The sequence below is a fragment of the Anthonomus grandis genome, chromosome 22 (genome assembly GCF_022605725.1).
Source record: "Anthonomus grandis grandis chromosome 22, icAntGran1.3, whole genome shotgun sequence".
NCBI lineage: Eukaryota > Metazoa > Arthropoda > Insecta > Coleoptera > Curculionidae > Anthonomus > Anthonomus grandis.
Window position 1 is genome coordinate 41825740 of NC_065567.1, and position 21998 is coordinate 41847737.

A 21998-nucleotide genomic window follows, 5' to 3' on the forward strand; every position below is an offset into this window, starting at 1 on the left:
AGTGCTGCAAGTTCCTAGGAATTACCATTGATGGTCGCCTTCGGTTTAATGATCAGATTTTACACTTAGCTGGGAAATTATCTTCTGGATGTTTTGCAGTAAGAATGGCAAAACAAGAGCTGGGAGGGGTGGTTGCACGTTCAGTGTACTTTTCACTTATTGAATCTCATATTCGGTATGGCTTGCCTTTTTGGGGTTTAACCAATAAGGGGCTACTTAACATTGTCTTTGTTATTCAAAAAAAAGCAGTTAAATACCTGTGTTCTGCTAAGTTAAGAAATTCTTGCAAACCCCTCTTCATTTCTGAAAAAATCCTTACTCTTTTTTCACTCTTTATCTTAGAAACAGCTGCTCTTATCCACAAAATTCTCAAACTACCCCCTGACACTGGCCATTTGCCTCATCATTGTAGGATGCTTGTACACAAGATTATTCTTACGTAATATAGCACATTTTCTTTCTTTCTTTCTTTCTTTCTTTAATGAGTATTTGTTAAGAAAAAAATACTCCTGTTCTTTCTTGGATGGGAATTTTATAATTTTTTTTGAAATTTCTAGATAGATTCAGTACCCGTAATATATTATTGTTTATGATCATTTTCAGAATAATTCTTTGCTTTATAAAATATTTTTTTAACATTTTTATTTATTGTTTGGCTTTAGCTTAAATCAGTAAAACCATCCTCAACCAAAGTGGTGCCTTTGGTCCGTCCAAGGCCTTCGACTATGTGTTACACGACAATTTGATTGATAAGCTTAGATTCTATGGGTTCTCAGGAGCTAGTATAGGCCTTAATGCACATTATTTGACAAACTTTTTCAGTCAGAAGTTTTATTGGAGAGGTCTGTACGACAATCTTTATTACCCTATATGAAGATGACAACAGTTGTATTTAAGGTTGCCACTTTATTTTCTTCTACATATTTTTGCATGTGCGTGAAGCGTCAGATCGATATCCAGCAACCAAAATCGAGAACGCAGCATATGTCGTATGCCAGCGACCTATTTATAGTCCGCGCCCGCTGTTATTTAATATATCGATTATGTATTGATGCTCGTATCTCCGATTATTCCCAAGAAATTTTAATAATTTTTTGTCCAAATATTAACTCTAAACACTAAGGTTTTATGTGAAAATTAATTAAAAGTTAAATGTTAAAGAAATTAGAAAGGCTCTATCTCCAAAAAAGTCCCAAAAGTTTTGGATAAATTTTTTCTAAAATATCGTCGGTTTTAATATTTCGTTTAGGGTTTTTCTACGTGGAAATTAAATATACAGGGTGCCTCAAAAAAAAAAAGATATGACGTCATCAAAATGTTTTTTAATGGAAACGCATTTTTTTACGAAGGATATGGTACGAATGAATAGTGGTTACATAAGCAATTTTCAACGAAAAATGATGATAAAATGTAAAATTAAAGAAATACTTATCTAAATTAAATGCTTTTATGGTATCTTGGTTTTTTAGTTATTGTCAGTGTCAAAAAATGAATGTATTTTGGTGCAACTATTTGAAGTGTGAGAAAAGTAACCGAACGTCAAAGAATCGAAATCTTGTTCATGATTGGTTTCGGAGATATGTCGCGTACTCAAAAGGAGGTGGTTCAGTTATTTAATGCAACTCATCCTGATCGGTCGCCTATTAGCCAAAGCCTGGTAAGCAGAGTTGAAAAAAAGTTTTATGAATTCAGGCATGTTTAAGATACTCAAAAATCTGGTCGGGCTTTAATAACTGAAGAAGATGAGTTACGTTCTGTTAACGCTCCAATATAATCCCAAAGCGACAATCTTTCTTCTACTTAAATAATTTACTTTCGTCTATTAAAATTGTAAATCAATCAAAAATTTACTTTTGAAAAACATGTCGATGCCATATTTAAAAAACTTGCATCCGGAATATACCTATTGCAACATTTTGCACAATCTATGGACTATGCTTAATGGCCTATCATTCTTTGGTGTACTCTGCACCTATGTATGAACATCTTGTCAAGGATCATCTACTTTTATAAAAGGTAAAAAACACGAAATCTACAGCATCACAATTACATTTAATAAAATAACGAAGGTTACATGTTTCGCTCGACTAGAGCATCATCAGACCTAAACAATAATTAAAATTATGTAACCCGAAAAAAGGAGAATTCAACAAAAACTTACCATAACATACACAAAACACCTGATATATAAGTAAACAAAGATTACAATAAAGTGGCACTATCTATGTACAAAGAACTCAACTAAACAATCAAATCACTTTATACATTTTAGAAATCTAACCATCATTTAAGAGTCTAGAACTACTTGAGGTTATTAAAAACTAGGTGGCCATCAAAATCAAACCTTTCATTAACACAGGACAGATCTGGGCTTTTAAAAGCTTTACTAATCTCCATTGTCTCCAACAAGTCTAGTTTTTTACTTTTGTTGCATTGATGCAGTATTTTTATATTTTGGCTGTCAGGAAAATCATGTTTGGAGTCGAGAAGGTGATTAGCAAAAGCTGATCTGGTCACTGTGATTTCGGTATTTTTAAATTTATTGTATTGGGCCTTGTGTTCACTAATCCTAGTAGAAATCTTCCTACCAGACTGGCCGACGTACACTGCAGGGCACTCTTTACACCTAATCTCATAAACTCCTGGAGAAGATAGCGGGGGTAGTTTATCTTTAGTTTTAATTAGATGTCTTTTTAAGGTATTATTGGTTTTAAAAGCTGGGGTTATGCCAAAGGGAGAAAAAAAGCGGGATAATTGTGACGAAATTGGTCCAAAATAAGTAAACGACCTAAAAGTTTTGATATAGTTTGTTTGTTGTCTGATAAAATTAAATGATAATTTATACTTGTTCACATACTGAAAATACATTTTATATCTATTAAAAGTAGTAGAGCCGAAAGTTATTACTTCATCTCTGAATTTACAATCCAAATAAATAAATTCCGCATAATGTAATACGTTGTTAAGTTTGAAAAATAAAAACTTTAATTTTACATTGACGTTGTTAGAGGGAGGAAACCACAATTAGACCTGTGGTTTCCTTTGTTGACTCCCCTTGTTACCAGTTATCATCTTGGCTTAACAACATTCTTAGAAATGTCTCAAACTTCAAAGCGCCATATTCTGTAACAAATTCAGTGAATTTTGCCAAAAGCATTCAGAATGTTCACGTTCCAGATACAGCCCAGCTTATATCGCTAGACGTGAAAAACTTATTTCCAAGCATTCCACCCGCTGATTGTCTGGTCTTAGTCAAAGATCTTCTCAGGGGGAAACTTGATTCACTTTTGGTGGAAAATCTACTTTTGCTTCTTTCTACTGTGTTGGATCAAAATTTTTCCAATTTAACAACCGTTTTTTCAAACAAAAAGAAGGACTAGCAATGGGCTCTTGTTTATCGCCATTTCTTAGTGAAGTATTTCTTAGCAACTTAGAAACAAAAATAATGAGCAGTAATTTTAAAAATAACATCATCTTTTATAAACGGTATGTGGATGATATATGTTTGATTTGGAATGGAAGTGAGGTAGAGCTTACAAATTTCCATAATTATGTCAACTCTCTTCATTCTAAAATTGAGTTCACAATCGAACGGGAACAGAACAACACCTTACCATTCTTAGATTTATTACTTAAGAGGGAAAGAAATAAGATGTCCTTTGAAATATTTCGTAAACAAGCAATAACAGATAATATTATACAATATAATTCAACATCACCGTCCTCACATAAATTTGCTGCTTTCCATTCTTTATTTTACAGACTTTTTAACATCCCACTTTCTCGTGAAGCTTTTAAAAAAGAATTCCTTACCATTAAACAACTAGCAGTCAGTAACTTTTTCCCTCTTAAACCTATATATAAAATGTATTTTCAGTATGTGAACAAGTATAAATTATCATTTAATTTTATCAGACAACAAACAAACAATATCAAAACTTTTAGGTCGTTTACTTATTTTGGACCAATTTCGTCACAATTATCCCGCTTTTTTTCTCCCTTTGGCATAACCCCAGCTTTTAAAACCAATAATACCTTAAAAAGACATCTAATTAAAACTAAAGATAAACTACCCCCGCTATCTTCTCCAGGAGTTTATGAGATTAGGTGTAAAGAGTGCCCTGCAGTGTACGTCGGCCAGTCTGGTAGGAAGATTTCTACTAGGATTAGTGAACACAAGGCCCAATACAATAAATTTAAAAATACCGAAATCACAGTGACCAGATCAGCTTTTGCTAATCACCTTCTCGACTCCAAACATGATTTTCCTGACAGCCAAAATATAAAAATACTGCATCAATGCAACAAAAGTAAAAAACTAGACTTGTTGGAGACAATGGAGATTAGTAAAGCTTTTAAAAGCCCAGATCTGTCCTGTGTTAATGAAAGGTTTGATTTTGATGGCCACCTAGTTTTTAATAACCTCAAGTAGTTCTAGACTCTTAAATGATGGTTAGATTTCTAAAATGTGTAAAGTGATTTGATTGTTTAGTTGAGTTCTTTGTACATAGATAGTGCCACTTTATTGTAATCTTTGTTTACTTATATATCAGGTGTTTTGTGTATGTTATGGTAAGTTTTTGTTGAATTCTCCTTTTTTCGGGTTACATAATTTTAATTATTGTTTAGGTCTGATGATGCTCTAGTCGAGCGAAACATGTAACCTTCGTTATTTTATTAAATGTATTTGTGATGCTGTAGATTTCGTGTTTTTTACCTTTTATAAAAGTGTATGACCAGCATCTTTGGGATAATGGATGAATTTTTCGAGGGATCATCTATTTCATGTAATACGGGTATTTGGCTTGTAGAGAATATATTACGATTATATATCGAGCGGGTTACAAGGATGGTGCTAAACCTTTTAAACCTAAACCAGTTTAGGAATTTGACTATTCCATCTCAATACACCAATGAAGCACTTTTATATGCCTTTAATAATAAAGACAGTTGAACAATAACACAATCACCTAACTTGTCAACAAACCAAGTGTATTTCTAAGACTAAAAACTTTTGACGCAAGACCATCCTCCTACTTTTCTTAAAAAAAAAACTGCCAAGAGAAATGGCCACCCCGGTAGCATCGTGGGCAAATATTCCCGGTGTGGTCTCAGATTCGAATCCTGGCATCGGCATGGTTGTTTATTTTTGTCACAAAGAAAAATCAAAATAAACAAAACTAATCTGGGCGGCCGTCCATAAAATGACTCGAGTCCATTGTAATTTAGGAAGAAGAAGAACAAGCCAAGAGACATAATGGTTTTATCTTTAATTAAATTTACGACTGTCTTATACAAAATTGTTTCTACAATATAAATGAGTTAGTATGTCATAATAAATGATTTTAATTTGTACTGAATTTTTGTGTCTGTTTTTATTAAGTTTTATATAATGCATGTTTTGTTAGTTATTAAGGCCTTATTGTATTTTATGTCTCTTTAATTCCGTATTCCTTTTTTGACCATTGAAAAAAAAGTACGAATACATTAATATATTCATTTCATGTCAATATACAAAATAAAGGAAGAACTACATCGTAAATATTAACAACTATAACAAACTCATAAGTAAGTTATCTTATGAAGAATATTATTACTGACAACGGACAAGGTAAATAATTGGTAAGCGTAAATAAGGTATTATATTATGGACTACTAAAACATTATTTTGAGCATGCGTAGCTGTCACAATAAAGTATGCCTCAATAAAGCAAAGTGTTCAATAACTCCCTATTGCCAATAAATTATTATAGTTAGGTTATTTATAAACCAGTTTAGGTTGTGCGTATTGAATACTGTAAGATTTTTAGCGAAATACGGGAATATAAAAGAATGTTGCGTGCAGAACATGTTCGCTGACTAAAATTGAATTGAATGGTATGTATACAAATCTCTTAGAAAAGGCCGACTGGATACCACATTGTCTGAAATAATTCATTCAATTTAAGCATTTAAATCGATAAAAATTTATTGTTTTAATGGCGCAGAGTTCAGTATAAAAATATGCAAATAAACCTTTATTTCTTAGAATAAATGAATAGACCGCCTTACTGAAGTTTTTATAGTTAATTATCATAATTCGCTACACGTATTCGGATTATGTAACATCTGAATAACCTATTATGTATTATCTGTAGACATTATTAAAAGTGTTATTATTCATTATGATATATACAAATTTGTAAGATATGCAAAGATCACATATTACTTATGTAATGTACATGTTTGGGAAAGGGTCTTAAGATTCATTCAAGTCTTTCCTGTTAAGAAGCGAGCAAGCGGATCGCACGGGAGTGGCGAGGTTAAATAATGAATTCTGATTAAGACTCCGTCATAGCTTCTCCTTTGTATGTTTTTCTCCTAATTAAAAAAATACACACATTCATCGGTTTTAGCAGCTTTAGTATCTTAATATTTTTTTCTACCAAGAAGGAAAAGAGCATTCCAAACGGTTGTTCCATGAAAATACTAATTCAGAGAACGGATGGCAGATTTGTTACAATTTGTTTGTACAAGATGGGGTCTAAAACCCCACGTTCTCCAGTGGCTTTATACCGCAATCATACGACCGAGGATCTCGTACGGATCCGTGGTATGATGGCCAGTCGTATTGAAGATCACCAACGCCCAAAAGCTGACCAGACTGCAAAGACTGAACTACTTCTTGAACTACCGGACCTCCCAGTCATGATTGAGAGGGAGGCCCTGGCAGCGCATAAGAGGATGAAGGATAGCGGAGGGTGGAGCAATGTTCACTTAGGACAAGGCCATATGACGATTGCTCTCAGAATGCGTAAAAACATACCAATTCTGACATCTAGATGCACTACAGAAAGTGGAAAACTAAGTTTAAAGAAGGGGTTTCAAGTCGACATCCCGACAAGGGAAGAATGGTCGGCGAACCAAATTAAAAGGCCAAATGGTTTCCAGGCCTGGTACACAGATGAATTATAGATGAAAAGCACAAATTCAGCCGGAACCGGAGTGTACAGAATGTAAATGAACACAGAGGAATCCTTCCCGCTAGGGAAACACACCACAGTTTTTCAAGCGGAGGTGTTTGCTATAGTCGAAGTAGCAAACAAACGAGAGGCATTAGAAGGTAACGGGGGAATCTGCATCTACTCCGATGGTCAAGCTGTCCTCAAGGCGATTCAAAAACCCAGGGCTAGCTCAGCGCTAGTCCAGGAATGCAGAGACGCATTGCAAAGGCTTGCAGCACACAGGGAAGTGAGACTGAGGTGGGTGTCAGAAACACCAGGGTGTCGAAGGCAATGAGCGAGCCGACGAACTGGCAAGACAAGGTTCCGTTAACCCCTTCGTAGGCCCCGAAACTTGTCTCGGTCTCAGCAAAAAACAAATCTCCCAGGCACTTAATAATTGGGCCTGGGAAAAAACAAGGGAGAATTGGCATCAATGGAAGCCGTACTGGACATGACACCATTTCATGTGATTGTTCAAGGCCAAGCCAAACTGAGAATACAGCGGATGGGATATAACAACAATTATGTTGGTTTGATATCAAAGAATTATCCGATACAACTTTCAGTTACTCTAGAGTACCCTTAAGTAAAGTACGCAAGCAGAGAATAGTGAAAAGACAGTAACGATAAGATTTGTGGTATAGACAGTGTTAGCAAAAAAAACTAGCAGTAATAATTTAAGTTGATTCCATAAATAAGATAGAGCGGCTTTCTTTTATCGGCAGCTGTCATTTTGTAATTTGAGGTATACAAATAGTTTTATATTTTATTAAAATACACTCCGTCAAGAAAGTATTGCATCACAATCAAAAATATAAAATCTGAATGTAAAAAAATAATTCCTTGATTTTCTTGGTCTTTAATATTCACATTACTACCTTTAGGCCAATATAATATTCCTATACAGAATTACTAGTCAATTGTTTTGACAAAGTAGTATATTTAGGGTTTACTTTTTCCGATAAATCATAAATTCCGTAAAAAAATTGAATATGGATATTTGCGCAAACACAAACGCAAACTCAAGAAAAGCTCAAATGATAAGAATAACTTCTCTTATTGAAGATGGACGCAGTCAGCAATATGTTAGCTAATCTACGAAATATGCCAATAAACAACGACAGGCTACCAGTACCAGGTCGGCCCCTATCAACTGCGCTCATAGATATTTGTTTTTGATTTTGCAAGCTTTTCGTCGAAGATGCGTAAAAGCAACTCAGCTCCAACATGAACTAACTGTAAATCGAAATGTACGGACATCATAATAAACCATGAGACACATCCTGAGTCAATCTGGAATAAGGACTAGAGCTTCCATGAATAAGGAAGTTCCTTAGTGAGGCAATATCTTGATGAGATATTTCCTGATCGTTGGATTGGAAGGAAATATCTGTGAAGGAAATATCCTTTTATGGAATGGCCAGCTAGGTCACCCGATTTAACCCCATTAGATTTTTTTTATGGGGGCATTTAAAAACAAAAGTTTACGCTACCCAACCAGACACCCTAGAAGACTTACGTCAGAGAATTATAAATGAGTGTCAGATGATAACACCTGAAGTTCTACAAAACGTCAGGCATCGTTTTGAGCAAAACCTGTATTCCTGCATGGAAATAGGCGGAGCACAATTTGAACATTTAATAAATTGACGTAATTTAAATAAACTTGTTTTATTTAAAAGACACAAAAGGAAAAGGGTAGGTATTTCTTATCTTTCCACTTTTACTGGCAGTAAAGACATTTCTTACTATTTTTATATCCACAAGATATCCATCAGTCACTCAGAAGTCACCATTTAAATTCAGAGTAAAAAGGCCTTCAAAATAAGGAATGACACGACCCCTTTTCTATTTAAGATTTAAGGGGTGCTTTCAACCCCTCGTAAAGGGTTCCAGATATTAGGGTGGCCTCTTAATTAATAAGTGACCCCTTTGAAATTAGGACTTCCTTATTCTTTTAAAAATATTATCCAAAACAGAGTTCAAAATACCTTTTTCATTTTCGCTGTTTCTACAATTTTGACAAGCTGTCATATCCGGATAAAAAATTTTAGCCACTTCAAATTTGGCAGTTATATTCAGAATTAAAAGACCTTTAAAATAAGATATCACACGACCCCTCTTTCTATTTAAGATTTTAGGGTATGAGAGTGCCTTGGTAAGGAAAAGTTGTCTCCCTCGAAAATAAAATCGACGTGTTCGAGATTTTTGTAAAAAAAATTTTTTTTCATACCAAAAATACCTCTGTTTCGTTTTCGCTGGGACACCCTGTATGTCCATACCTCAGACATTAAAACTGTTCGCACCAACGCTTAATTCTTAATTTTTGTCACAAAAGCGTCTTAAACAATTTATCGGCAAACATTTTTCAAATAATCAGAATATATAAAAATTATTTTCAGAACACCGTATTAAAAAAAAATCCTGCTAAATATCTTAATCATATTATCTAAATATTCAAACCTAATAAACCACTATTTATTACCTTGACAATAGTAATAAGAAAGAATTGAGTAATTTATTATCATAAAAATATTTAGAGATCCCAGATAGATTTTAAGTCCCCATATGAATAAAAGATTTTATCAGAATATCAGTTTGAATATAGATTATTTTCCAGCACATCTGGTCGAACCTATTGCGTTAAATTTTTGATGAAAATAAAGAAAATTTATGATTTCTTTTATCTAGATCGAGCAAAGGTCTTTGACCCTGTGCTGCACTATATTCTTCTTGACAAGATAAATAATTTAAGCAGAAGAGGCTTACCACATCGTCTTTTCAGTACCTATCCGTCGTAGTTACTTTTTTGTTCTTCGGGCCATAAAATAGCTTACAAAATCATTGGTTCATTCTTAAAACAAACATTTTCTTGGTACATTACACTTTTTAAACATACACATAAAATGAGGCACTATATTAATTTTGATAATATGTTAGCCAAGTAATTTAAACATATTATTTTGTCAATACTTTTAGAATCTCTAATACAAAATATAATATTATACAAAAATTTGTGGAATAACAAAGAAAAGTGACAGCTCCAGTCGATACATCAGTGTAATTTTTTTACATGCTAAATACAAGTTTAATACAACAAACATTTTACAGTCGAACTTGGTTTAGCAACCTAATCTAAAATATTGACTATGAAGTAGACCAATATGAAAGATAATCTCTAACTTCGTACTTCAAATTTTTGTAATACATCTCATTTCATCTCAATTTAGTTTTTTTGATTTAGGAACATTTTATTTAAATATATTATTCAGATAAAATCAACAATTTTACAAAATAATCGATATTGCTACTTCTTGCTCTTATAGCTTGTCTGCCATTTATTTGCATTCTAAAAATATTCTGGGCATACTCTTTATAAATATTTTTACATTCAATTATTCTGTAAGCGCTTTATACAGCTGTTTCATGGTTTACGGTGGATTTAGTCTATATCTAACAGCACTTCCGAGCGCATATCACATGTGTTATACTGGATTGAGATCCAGCAACGTAGTTAGACAATCTATTTAATCAATATCTGAATTATCTGAAGCATACATCGTATTTTTGATTTAACTAAAATCTGTATTGTTGTGACTAATTCATAATGAGTTACTTATTTTATTGGGTATTACGCCACTCTTAGCAAAAATTAATTTAGAAGATAATATCTTACACGTTTAAAAATTGAAAAGAAGAAGAAAATAGACTTAATCACGTATTTAGAAGAAATATGAACTTAAATCTTTAATGATACCTTTCGTTATACTTCATTTATATAGTTATTAGTTATTTTTACTATAAGTAACGTAATACCTAATAAAATAAGTCACTCATTGTAGCGTTTTATTTTTGTACTCCTATTTTCACTAACGCTCCATTGATATTTCATTAATTTCAATAATTATTTTAATAATTTCATTCAACTTCTTTTATTCATATTTCTTTAAATTCACACTATCAATGACACATTACTACTGTAACGCATCACTCTCCTGGTTTAATTATTCATGCTTTGAATTTTGTTGACGGTCCGTCACTCTTCTGGTTGGTCTTAATTAATGTTTTCTCTGATTGGCTGATATTGACAGCTCAGGCGGGAGGTGGGGTCGTTACTTATTTAGTCGGTACTGCATCCATTTTTCGACGACTTGTTTCCGTGTCGCAGGTAGAAGCACACGTAAAAGGCCAGTTTTTTATTTCCGAAGTTTGTGAAGCAGGAAGTGGCCAATATAGTTTGTAATTTATAGTCCTTAATATCATTAATTGGTTCCTTTAGGGAACCGTTTATTTCATAATTCTGGTGCAGGATGCCCAAGATTTTGATCGATAGATAATGAAACTTAGCAAGGTGAGTGTGTCACATTTTTAACACCATTCATTTTTTTTATCGACAGTGAATACAATGGCAACCGTTGTTTTAGGGTTTTACTTTTCCGTTTTCCTCTTTATTCTTCTTCAATTGTTGATGGCTGCAGGCTTTTGATTTCCCCGGGAAATTGCTAAAAGCGGTGGAGCTGGAGCCAGAGTTAGAGCTAGTATTAGAGATTCCCAGTCCAGATAGCTGAGCATACATTCACAGCCTCGGTTTTGAAGGCTAGCCATTCATTTCTTGGAGGAATATACAGGCCAGTTTATTCCATTTATTTAAATATTACTAACCATAGATTTGTCTCTTATTTAAATTTTTATTAATATACCTTTAATTTCAAATTATTGCTACAAATATTTAATCAATATTATAGTTTAATACGTCAATTTCTTATATATAATTTTAGTTATTTTTTGTTCAGTATTCTTTAGTACCTTTTTTGGTAGTTAAGTAGATATAAGGCTGATATGCCTTAGGTAAAAAGGTTCATGAACTTTCCCCTGCGTAATATAAATATATACTAAAAAACTTTAATAATTGCAATTTATTTTTCAAGTGCTGAAATCTACCTAGTAGCGAAATCATAATTTAAATGTTACTTTTGTCAAATTTATTTTAATCATATCAACATTATTCATATTTTAATTCATAATAAATTATTAACATTTAACAGATTAGAACATGAGGTGTATACATATCTTTGATGTAAATATAATATGGTTGTATTGTTAAGATATTTTTTTTTGTCTCTTTAAATCTACGGGAACAAGTCGTCGAAAAATGGATGCAGTACCGACTAAATAAGTAACGACCCCACCTCTCGCCTGAGCTGTCAATATCAGCCAATCAGAGAAAACATTAATTAAGACCAACCAGAAGAGTGACGGGATTAATTAAGACCAAACAGAAAGCTTGAATAATTAAACCAGGAGAGTGATGCGTTACAGTAGTAATGTGACAGTGTGAATTTAAAGAAATATGAATAAAAGAAGTTGACTGAAATTATTAATATAATTATTGAAATTAATGAAATATCAATGGAGCGTTAGTGAAAATAGGAGTAGAAAAATAAAACGCTACATCATATCTCGTATTGTTGCAGTATATACAGGTTGGGGAATTGAAGATTACACATTATCCAAAATGATGGCAACACCGCTTCCTCTTATCGATGCGTGGCCGCATTCCGTCGTCTGATAGGTATTTGCTGTTTTTATTTTGAGTGGATAACAATACGAGGGTCATTTGAAAAGTTACCGGCCTTACCGGCAAATTGTAGTGGTATATTCGAGATCTCTCGTTTACCGAAAGATGACCTTTACGTATGTATGGCATACAAATTTTAAGTCATTTCGATCAGTACAAAATACATAATACCATTCCAAAGTTGACAGTTGACAATTGTTAAAATCGAATAACGCGTAATGATAAAGTTCCTCTATTTGAAAGAGTTAGATTTCGTGTATGGTGAATCTTCGCCCTCATTTACAACCTTGAAACATTGGATGGTTGAGTTTTAACGCGGTCGCATGTGCATTATTGACGATGAATGTTCTGGACATACAAAAACTGTTCCCACGCACAATGTCGTTAGCTTAGTGCACACAACCGTGATGAAAGATCGCCGATTAACTATTAAAGAAATTGCTGAGGCTTGCGGGATATCGATTGAACGGGTGCATAAGATTTTACATGAAGATTTGTGCATGAGAAAATTATCTGCGCGATTGTTAACGATCAACCAAAAGCGCGTATAGATGGACATGTCGCGCGAGACTCTTCAGCTGTTCCAAAAGAATCGTGTTGAGTTTTTACGCCGATTAATTACTGTCGAAAAATTACTGCGAAACATGGCAATTCACCATACTCCGTAGATTAAACAACCGTCAATGTAGTGGGCTGCGGTGGGGCACCAGCACGGAAAATGTGGACCCTATTATGCTGCGTTATTGGACCGATTGAAGGCGGAACTAAAGAAGAAGAGACCACAATTGGCGAAGAAGGTGCTGTTTCATCAGGACAATGCGCGAGTTCACACGTGCATGGTTGCAATGACGAAATCGAAGATTTAAAGTTCAAATTGCTTCAACATCCACCGTACTCCGATCTAGCTCCGAGTGACTTATTTTGTTCGCCAACTTGAAGAAATTTCTCTGAGGAAGAAAATATGGGTCAAATACTGAGGTGGGAGAAATCAGTAAACTTGTATTTTTCAGGTTTACCTAAAGATTATTTTTCTGATGACCTGTAGGGTTTAATCAAATGTATTGACTTGTGTGGAGACTATGTCGAGAAATAAATGTTTGTTCGCCTTGAATTATGTGTTTTTCTTAAAAAGGCTAAAAACTTCTTAAATGAACCTCGTAATAATATCGGCATGTCACATTTTGACTGCACGATGCACTGTTTAATTTTAAAGCGTAATTTTCCTTTATAACTTACTATGGCTAGCAGAGCGCACGGTATTAATGCGTGCGCAGAGCTACTTAACTAGCCTTTAAGTATCCCTTTATGCATAATGATCGATTCCCCAACCTGTATATTATATTCACAGAATAGCATTTCCTAACTGACAAATAATGCATTATTCGAAATCAGGTTCCAAATATTCTATACAATATTACACGTTATTTTCATTTATCGAGAGAGTCATTTGAGAACAGTACAGTACTTCAGTTGACATTTTCTTAGACAAACGCTGTTGCTCTTTTTGATATTGAAGGATTTTCTCTTGTTCTACTAACATGTATTTCAAGATTTAGCTTTTCATGAATTTTCATTAAAAAGATAATTATAATGGAAACCTCAGAAACCAATCCCATAACAAAGATAGGGCTGAATAAAAGCAAAATGTGTACATATAGTAATTGAAAAGTTTAAGTTATTTGCAACAGTTCTCAAACCATAGCAACTAAATGAAAACTTGCTATATAAATTTCCTATTTCATTCTCAAATTTAAGGAATCTGTTAAATGACAGGACTAGGAGCCTATGAAAAGTTGGCATAGTGATAGACTCATAATTTAGACATACAGTGACCCCCTAAAGTTTTGCATAAATTCGACAAAAATTAGACATGATTTTTTGAGAAAGCGCTCGGACCCGTCGATTTTTATTTTAAGTTGCGCATTATTTCACATAAATTTTTGTATACAGGGTGGAACAAAAAAAAAAGATATGACGTCATTGGTAATTTTTTTAAATGGAATGCTATGTTTTTTATTGCATTTATAAAATATAGGCGAAATTCCAAGCAAGTTTCGTATAACACACCTTATCCCAAAACTCAACTGTTATACTCAGAAATATTTACATTTAACCAACAAGAAAGCAAGTAAGTACGTCTATTTACAAATTAAGATAAAATGTAGGAGAAAATGTTATAAACTGTGAAAACTCTTATTAACGTATCAAGTGTTCAAACTGATCTCCATTTACTTCTTGGCAGAAAGCAAGGCGGTTTACAAACTCATGTAAAACACTATCAATTATTTTGGGTGATATATGTCTAATTTCATATCTAATTTTATTTTTCAAATCTTCTACGTTGTTTGGTTTCTCACTATAAACTTTACTTTTCAGGTATCCTCATAGAAAATAGTCGCAGGGATTTAGGTCTGCTGACCTGGCCGGCCACTCTATTGGCCTTCTTCGTCCTATCCATCTTTCTGGGAACACTGTATCCAAGTAATTACGGACATCTCGAAAGAAATGTGGCGGTGCGCCGTCTTGCTGAAACCACAAATTATCTGTTGGGACAGCAGGGTCTTGTTCGTCTGGGTATAGGGCAGTCAATGCAGGGATAAGATCTTCTTGAAGAAAATTCAAATAGTGTTGTCCTGTTAAGTTTTCTTCGAAAAAGAATGGCCCTATTACTTTATTTTCCACGATACCAGCCCAAACATTAATAGATTTACGGGACTGTCTATGAGCCTCAGTTGCCCAGTGTGGATTTGACACTGACCAGTACCGACAATTTTGCCGATTTACGATATCGTTTAAACAAAAAGTTGCTTCATCCGAAAACCAAACTCAAACCAAACGTTTAATTTTGTTTCTTCAGAAATTTTTGGACGACCTGATCATGGCAAATCCCTAACATGACCTAAAGTTATGGAGATGTGCTCTATTCTACTAACTGTTGACTAAGAAATAGGATGATTTCGGTATTTGGCATTAAACAGTTCACTTACTCCTTTTTGCGTGCGCACTCGTTCCCCGTATCTGAGACCTATCTATATTGGTCTCAAATTAACGACGTCTGAGTGATCGCAAAAAATGGTGGTATCGTCTGCATATAATAAAAATTTTCTCACAATTTGAAGATTTTTAGATGACGAATAGCAGTGGACTTGACGACCTTAATATGGTAGAAGATAAAGTTTTAGATTTATTTCAATTAATTACCACATAATTTATGTAATTTTAATTACAGTATAATTTAATCAATACATGCGGCGCATGTAACGCCAAAGGAAAGTATTTTCTTTTACACTAACTACCATCTAAAACTCTTTTAAGACTATAAGCTGCCTGCCTTTAATTCGATAATTTACATGATTAAGTATCGTTCTCTGTATCGTTGATGACACAGGTTAGTTGGTTTCTCCCAGTTATAAAACTTTCAAATACATACACTCCGTATCATCGTGTAATTAGACTGGCCAAAGATTTATATTGTACATAGTATCGTTAACTCTTCTAATTATCACAAATTTTATTTATAAAGTCACTTAAATATTACCGAGTTCAAACACGCATTAGCAATAAAAAACCAATAAGGAAGTAACAAAAGTCAATGTAAACTAAGTCTAAGATCATTTGGGTTAATTAGCTTTTACTTTACTGGAGTCTTTTGTTTTAAATTTATTAAAAAATTAATTTCCCAAACATTTAAACTAAGTCCTTAAAAAGGGAAATAATATACTTACCATAGATTGCAGTAACTAATCATCGAAAATCATGACGTCGCATACCTAAAAAGAGTAAAGTATCCATTAGTAATCGTTCAATCTTTTATGCATTTTCAATAAAGTAGTTAAAATATACTATTTTTTAGACTATAAAACCTTATTTTCATTAAAATAAATTATTTTGCGCATCAAAAAATCGACGCAGTATATAATGCAAGGAGTGCTTCACAGGCATACAGTAATAGATCAAGCTCTATTCTACATCTCTAATAAGTAGCACTATTAAAAGCAGTAAATATAATAGAGGAAAAGGCTATAACATGGAACCGCCCAGAGTCGGATAATGATGCCACAGTTTTCGTAAGTACGAGTATACTAGCAAAAGTACTCAACGTAATAAAGAAAAGAAATTAAAAAAAATTATCTTTATTTTCTAACATAATCTTCTTTTAGCTCTATAGATTTTCCATTGCTTCGACTGTTCTTTCATTTCAGGTGAATCCATGATCAGTTATGAATCAACCCAAAAACTTAGTCTTATTACTGCGACAAAACGTCAGACCTTGTATTGGAACAGACTCACGATGTTGGTTCTGTTCCATTGTGAGCAAACGTGATACTAATCTTCCTTATAGGTTTTTTCATATTTAAATTCTAAGTTAATATGTAATGTACAATACCGTTTGATATGCCTACCATGTTAACTAACGCACTTTTTTCAGTGGACGGCCATTCAATACAATTTGTTGAATTTTCTTCACAATTTTTGACGCACTTTGTTATTGGTCATATGACCTCTTTTAAACTCTGCCACCTAATATTTTATTGTTGTAAATGAGGCAGTAAAGTCTAGTTCAGCTTCAATATTAGTTGGACTGGGACCTTTCAAATGAAAGTGTTGTATTACATAACAATGACAACTAAAAATTTTCCATGTTTATAATTGTAGTGAGCACGTTCACCATAGATGGTTCGAGACAAATAGTAAACAATGTAGCTTCTTGAAAATATAAATCAAATTAAAAATAGTATTTATAAAGTTGTTGCATTCAGGCAAAGTTTTTTTTCAAACAAAAACTGCCATCTCAGTTTATATTTGATAGATGTAGTTTAGATGATATATTTTACTCACTTCCACACTGTTGGGAAAAGACAATTTATCGCTATGCGTCCCCATTCTTATAACCCATCCCTATTAGCGGTGTGGAACTGTCAGCGGCCGTGTCGAAAGTCATTGAGTGACAGTCAGTCATCGCGGTCAGTGCTTCCCTGATGTATTGGTTTTTTGTTGACCGATTCGCGTTTATGTTATTGTAAAATACAGTCCATTTTTTATTAATTATTCAAATTTATACGTAGTAAAGGATATGTTATAATTTATTGATGGTTTAATTTGCCTTTACTAAAGCTAAAAAATTACGTTATCAGGAATCTCCTGTACACTCACCTTACTTTGATATCTCAAATCGCAGCGCCTATTATTTGATGTATCAGTAATATTGTACTTCTATATCTGATACTGTATGCAGTATGTGCCTTTACTTAACTTAAACTTACACTTTATTAGTATATCTCTTAATTTCAAGATAAGAATGTTCAAATTAAGAATTTAATCTAACCGACTTCTTCCACTACATCAACAACCATCCTACATAGGACCATATTGGTCGCCTTTCTAGCCATTGAAGGGACAGCTTTGTCAAGACATAACACATACAAAACCTTTGGTAGATGGGTTAAATATGCTTCGAGGAAGACAAGTGCAAACCACCCTAAATGGTGACATATTGAAGGTGTCTGTAGCAGAAGAATGCCCATAGGGTGGGGTACTGTCCCCGCTACTATGGGATATGGTTATAGACAATCTAAAAGAATTAAACGGTAAAAGCATATACACCCAGGAGTATGCTGATGATCTAGTTCTACTCATTGAGGGGAAAAATATGACAAAATGCAAAGAATTCTTAAAATAGTCGAGGGCTGGTGCAGTCGGGCGAATCTCACCGTGAAATCTGAAAAAACTGAACTTTTCGTCTACGAAAGGAACAAAGATGGAAGATCTGGCCAATCCAACTCTTTTCCGTCAACGTCTATAATTTGCACGGGAAGTTAAATATTTACGAGGCATTCTTGATCCAATTCGCATATTGAATACGCAATAAACAAAAGCCGAATGCCGCTGATAGCTACCAAATGAGCAGTAGGGAAGACTTGGGAACTTTCTTGAGAAAATTAAATAAACCAGAGCAAGAACAGAACTATCCAAACTCGAAAGACTTGCCCGCCTATGCATTGTAGGAGCAAGGGTTAGTACTCAAACTGTTGCCATGGAAACCATGCTAAACCTTCCACTACTCAATATCAATATTAAGGAAGAGGCTAGAATTGAGGTATACAGACTTCAATGTAATGGGAACTGGTATGAAAAACAACTACAGGTCATACAAGAATAATAAACACAATCACAAACTTACTCTTAGAGATGAGCAGTGACACTATAACGACCAAAATCAACATCAATGAAGCATTTCTAACACTGAATTAGGAGCCTAAAACGAAATAATCAATAGTATAGTATAATGGTATACTGACGGAGCAAAAATAGAAAGTGGAACAGGAGCAGGAATATATAGCCTTACCCCTAAATTCAACTTGTTTGCATCACTGGTGCAACATACCACAGTATTCTAAGCAGAAATATATAGTAAAGAGATGTGCCTAAGGGAAAATTTGCGAAAAGGCTGTGTCAATAAAGACATAACAATCTTTAGAGACAGTCAAGCCTCAATAAAAGCTCTAACATCAGCTCCAAATTAGTCTGGAACTGTTTACAACACCTCCTCAGTCTGGCAAACCGAAAAAGGCTTACTCTTTCTTGGATGCGAGCAAATACAGGCATAAAACGCAATGATAAAGTAGACTCCCTCGCAAGGTGAGGATCTGAAAAAACAATCATAGGCCTTGAACCTGTATTTGGTATAACAAAAACCTCGGTCCGTGGCAGTCAAAAAAGTGGACAAACGAGACTCACGATGAACCGCTGGAACCAACTACAGGAAAACAATGCTGAAAGTTCCATTAGCCACTTTTACCTGCGAGATACTAAAACTCAGCAGAAGCCAACTTAAAATAGTGACAGGACTATTCACTGAGCACTGCATACTGAGAAAACATCTACACACAATAGGAATATTCCATGAAGAACCTTTGTGTAGATTTTTGAACAGGATGATGAATAAGCCTCTCATATAATCTTCAAGTGCCCTGCACTCGAGGAAGGAAACAAAATCCACTGGAGAACAACTTTCCCCAGAAGGAAGACTAATAAAGAGGTTACTGCGCCTAGCAAAGATTAGCGACCTTTTTAATTACGAAAAATGAAACAGGGGATACAATAAGCATTCGGTTGCAGTGTCAGGGATTTATTTAGACCTTGCCTTATTGCAAAAACAAATTAATTAATCAATCAATCAAGCAATAGTGGCGATCATCAAACCACTGTAGGAGAGAGTGATATTCATATCAATGCGAATTTCTGAAGTAGAACAAATTAAAAAAAACATTTACAAGAGGAACATCGGAGAAGATCACATTCAGAGGTCAAAGATCAAACTGATAGTAAGTAAAAATATATCTATCAGATCGCCTCTGGGTGTCGAGGCTCATATATAAGAGATAAGGAACATTAGAAATGAATAAGAACGTGAAATATTTATAAATCAGGAATAGCATTCTCGGAGAAAATGAGGCCCTGATATCCATTACCCTGAAACCAAATTTGTTAAAGGTACCTTGACCATCAGCGACTTATGTTTGAAGATTTAACCCCCTTGGTTGGTATTATATCGAATAATTTAATACTAGTTGAAGATATGAAGATATTTTTTAATTCTGTAACATGATCACTCTAACATGAAAATGGTTTGATCCTCATTCAATATAGTTTAAATTATTAAACAAATTAAAGGACATTTATTCACTGAATATTGTTTCTACTCCAAGCTATTATAGGCCTAATATTTCTATTTTTGTTTATTTAAACGAAGACATCTTTTTTAGATGATTATGATGCGGACCTTTGGTTAGCTGGAGAGAGGCCATGCTCTTGAAACGTCATGTATCTGCCCAGCTCAACAACGAGATTGTCAAAACGTTGGCGGCTAGGGGCTGCCCGCAAGGAGGAGTATTGTCCCCTACCTTGTGGTGCCTTGTGGTCTACAGCCTGATAAATCTTTTAAACAATGCTGGCCTATACACACAGGCCTACGCTGATGATCTGGTAATCCTTTGCCCGGGGAAAGACGCTGTCTCAATGCGGGGCCCTATGATGAGAGCCCTGCGTATGATGGACATATGGTGCCTCTCGAGGAGTCTCGGGATTAACCCCAAAAAAGCAGACTACTATTCACTATTCACGAGGAGACGTAACTTTGGCACGCCCCCTGTTATATCTCTAGGTGGCGTGCAGCTGCATTACTCCAGGACAGTTCGATTTCTGGGAATCAAGTTAGATCCCAAACTCTCCTGGTACGATCATGCAGACACCAGAATAAAGAAGGCTACCTGCGCGCTATGGGCCTGCAGGCGGGCTTTCGGCAATACCTGGGGTCTGTCTCCTAAGATCCTCCACTGGATCTACTCGCGCATTGTGACACCTCTTCTCACATACGGGGCTATCTCACATATGGGGCTATGCTCAACTGGACAGAGTCCAACGTCTTGCATGTCTCAGCATAACGGGTTCCATGCGGACGGCGCCAACTAGAGCGCTCGAGACTCTGCTGAGCCTTAAGCCTCTGGACCTCGTTGTGCAATTCGAGGCAATGAGGACTGCGTACAGGCTATACGTCCTCGGCGAACTACGTGCTGGCGAGACCGGTCACGCAAAAAGCAATTTGCTCACGGGCCATACAGGAACGTCCTCTCCTTCTGATGGGCAGTGATTGCAGGACTCCAATGACTGTGGACTGCGAGGGATTCGTGACGCACATTGCAGGTAGAGAGGAGTGGCAGCATTCCAATAGACCTGCATTGCTAAATAGGGGGACCATCTGGTACATAGATGGCTCCAGAATGAATAACAGAGCTGGATCAGGGCTTTGTGGTGGGATCCCACATACCAGTACAGCATACTCGCTAGGGGAGCACGCCACTGTCTTCCAGGCCGAAGTATTCGCTGTATTAAAATGCGGACAGAAAATCCTAAGCTGCGGACACCGCAATACAGTCATATGCTCGGACAGCAGAGCTGCCATTAAGGCTATCACGGCCGCAAAGGTAAGCTCCAAGCTTGTAGTAGAGTGCATAAAAGTCCTGAAAAAACTGGTGCAGGTTGGCTGCAGGGTCCAGCTCGTCTGGATACCTGACCACGCAGGTCATGCAGGTAATGAAGAAGCAGACTCTCTTGCCAGACTGGGATCCGCGAATGTGCCCATGGGGCCGGAACCCATAGTTGGTATCGCTAAGTGCGTTGCGGTCGCGTCAATGAAGGTTCTGCTGGACAAGTGGACTCACCGAAGATGGACTGAGTCCCCTGGTATGAGACAGGCCAAAGCGCACATAGGTGGGTACTCTGCCTGTCTCACCAAAAATCTACTACGCCTAAAAAGACGCGAAATTCGGCTAGTGACAGGTCTTTTAACCGGTCACTGGCACTTAAGAAGCCATCTCTATACTATCGGTATTGCGGACAACCCGGAATGCCGATGGTGCTCTGAGGAGGATGAAACC

General features: G+C 35.3%; 1 protein-coding gene across 1 annotated transcript in view; it reads right to left on the reverse strand.

Annotated features, from left to right (window-relative positions):
• LOC126748530 (rho GTPase-activating protein 7) overlaps positions 1-21998 on the reverse strand; it is a 448556-nt gene that overhangs the window by 312919 nt on the left and 113639 nt on the right. Inside the window, exon 2 of the mRNA XM_050457835.1 lies at positions 16287-16331. The gene's annotated coding sequence lies outside the window, so the exon portion shown is untranslated. The remainder of the gene's footprint in view (positions 1-16286; positions 16332-21998) is intronic.